The 3,017-nt window shown below is 54.3% G+C and overlaps 1 protein-coding gene across 1 annotated transcript in view; it reads right to left on the bottom strand.

The window, feature by feature from the left end:
• Positions 1–3,017, bottom strand: part of PTPRN2 (protein tyrosine phosphatase receptor type N2) — a 97,671-nt gene that overhangs the window by 68,709 nt on the left and 25,945 nt on the right. The window lies entirely within an intron of this gene.

The following is a 3,017-nucleotide window of genomic DNA, read 5'->3' as shown; positions in this document are numbered from 1 at the left end:
CTCAACATTGGTCTTCACCTCACCCGGTGGGGGATGGGGCCTGGCCTCCTGCGCTCCCCCACCCCGGGGACAGGGACGGAAACGGGCTTGGTCCTCAGCCACCGTGAGCGGCACTTGGCCAGCCAGCGTGCTTCCCTCGATGCCTGTGGGAGGAGGAGTTCCAAGTAGAGAAGAGAAGTGAGCTGATCTCCCAGAAATGATCTTCCCTTTCTAGGCTGAAGCGTCAGAGGTAAGACTATCAACCACACTCTTCATCTGTTTCCAGCTCAACTGCCCGCCGTGCACGCCCACAGGTTCTCGGAGTTTGACGGAGAGGAGTGTGGTGTCAGCGGTCACCCCCCCCCCTCTTCGGTCCCATGCAGCGCGGCCACGGAGCCCAGAGCCACCCCTGCCGCCAGCTGCCTTCACCGTCGCCACCACATGTGTGCCACCTGGAGCTCCTCCACAGCCCCTAGCCGTCAGCATGCAGGGTCCACTCGGCTGCCCGCCCGCCGGCTGGGGCTCCTGGCAATGCTACCCCACAGACGGGCGGCAAGCATTTCCTGAAGCGAGGTCACCCCTTCACCAGCAGACAGAAAGGGAAGTGTGGGACCCAGCCTGCAGGACATAAAGTTGATTCTCAGATGCAACTGTCGACGTGATCTGAAACCAAACGGTGGCATGCCATTCGCTCTGTGTCGCCTTTGTTTAACCTGCATTATGTCTTCTGGTCCCAGAGACATGAAGGGTGACGTGACCCAAAGAGCCTACAGGACGTGCAGACATGCTGGACAGATGGCAGAGTCAGCTTTTCACAAGGTTCAGGGAAACGCTCTGACGTCCAGAACGGAGAGGGAGGCGAGTGGAATGCTCCCGACTTGCAGACACTCGCGAGCCCTTGAGAGAGAGCAGGGCAGACAATTTCCTGGACCTAAAACCCGGGGTCTTGGGTTTTTCTGTCCATGTGGGGTCTTGGGGGAAAGCCTGCCAGGCAGGAGGAAAGGAGGTGCATGTGGGAGCTCCCTCCCCTCACCAGGACCCCCCAGAAGAGCCCATTCCCAGTGCAAGGGCTTGCTCACATCACAACAAAGCATATCTGTTTCCACCTGGATTCGGGACGGGAAGGCGTTTGGACCACAGGCCTCATCTAAGGCTGAACCTCAAAGTTACAGTCTATGGGTGGCCTACAAATCTCCAGGTGAGGAACTGGTAAAAAGATGGTCCTGGTTCAATGGTAGCCCAGAGTGTCTGGCCATGTGACCCCAGAAACACCCTCAGCGTGGCCACACAACGCTGTGAACCACCAGGCAAGAAATCGTCATCAGCAAGTCAGCAAACACATCAAAGGGGAGGATCAGAGCCACAAGCACCTGGATGATAGGAGCATTAGCAAGAAACATCAAAGAATGCATTTGTCGTGACTGCAGGTGGTGCAGTGAGGATCAACAGTGAGCCGACAATACGGTGGCAGATTCAAAAAAGAATGAATAGGACTACAGATGAAAAATATGCTCCTTGTGATTATTAATGCAGTGGACGGGTCACATGACGATTAGACACTGAAGAAGAGAAACACTGCAAACTGGATAACAGACCTGAGGACATCCCCTGGAGGAGGACGGAGGGACAATGAGAGCAAATGCAGAAGAGACAGAGGGCCATGGGAGCATGGACGCCCTGTGTGCTCCGACCAGAGGAGAGAACACAGACGGTCACGTGCAAATTGTGAATGGTTGGTCATTTCCGTGACCCTCTGCAAGCCGGGGACTCTCCAATGCAGGAACACAGTAAAGCTGGAGCAAAATAAGAGTAAAATAGGTCTGCACCAAGACAGTGCAGGAGATGCCGGAGCAACAAAGGTGTAGGATTCGGGAGGAAAGAAGAGTGAGCCCCAAAGGGCCGGTTGCAAACAGCCTTCTCAACAGCCACGGCATCAGAGAAAACAATGGTTTTAAAGTAATGAGAAAAACTTAACTAGAATCTGACCACTGGCTAATGTGTTATGCAAGTGTGACAGTTAATTAAAATCACTTTCAGACAAACACACCAGAGAACAGTGGCCTTGACCTGTCTGTCCCCAGCTCGCTGGTCACACAAGCTCTCTCACCTTCCAGCAAAGGGACACAAGTAAGAGGACAAACAAATAAATGGCTTTCGCTTTTCTGGTTCCAGAACCCGTAGCGCTGCGTAGGATCAGGACACACCTGAGTGCGGGTGCGGCCCGTGTGTGCCCACGAACCTCCTCTTCCACCCGAGGTCGGCTCCGGTCCTGGGCACAGACTCCAGGACTCTGACCAGCCGTCCCCTTGCCCACTCTGCCCTCCACCCACCCCAGAGAGCTGCTCCCCCCTTGACCAAGTCTGCGCCCAGAACCCCTTGGGGCCACGGCCCTCCTCAGGCTCCCCGACCTCACACCTTCATGAAGGACAAAAAAGTCTTCCAGCAAAAGAGCACAATTTGGCCTTTGGCCGCGTCTTCTATATAGTAACCCCTTTTCTCTTCAGGTCGATGGCAAACTTCTCAGGGCCGAAACACGTACCATCTGCTTCACTGGGCATCCAGACAGTTTACTCCAACACCTGCTACACGTGAGAGCTGAACTGGATGCCGAGGACACGGGGGGGGCAAACGTCAGGGAATGCTCGCCCACACGCTTGTGGGCCTGCGGGTTTAATGCAATGTCAAAAACTAGCTTTTATATACTGCTAATTTTGCACACTCGTTTGTACACAAGCCAGCCCATTACTCCATGCTGGGCCTGTGATGTTCCTGCCACCCCTCCGCTCCCCTGAACCCGGTCTCCAAATCTGGAAGGTCTAGGTGACCGAAGGGGCCAGAGGGACACGATCAGTTGATCCCGGGGAGTCCAAGTAGGTCACCTCGGACTCAGGAGAGATTTCCTGCGTGTGTATATGCATGCACTCCACGCCCTACTTTGGGCATCAGTTTCAATTTTTCACCTGACAGACCCACTAATTACCAAATTTAGTTTGATTATTTAATTCAACAAATATAATTGGACACCTGACTTTACTCAC

This window comes from Suricata suricatta, chromosome 2, assembly GCF_006229205.1.
Source record: "Suricata suricatta isolate VVHF042 chromosome 2, meerkat_22Aug2017_6uvM2_HiC, whole genome shotgun sequence".
Classification (NCBI taxonomy): Eukaryota; Metazoa; Chordata; class Mammalia; order Carnivora; family Herpestidae; genus Suricata; species Suricata suricatta.
Note: the sequence above shows the minus strand (reverse complement) of the source record. Positions and strands in the feature narration are given on the sequence as shown.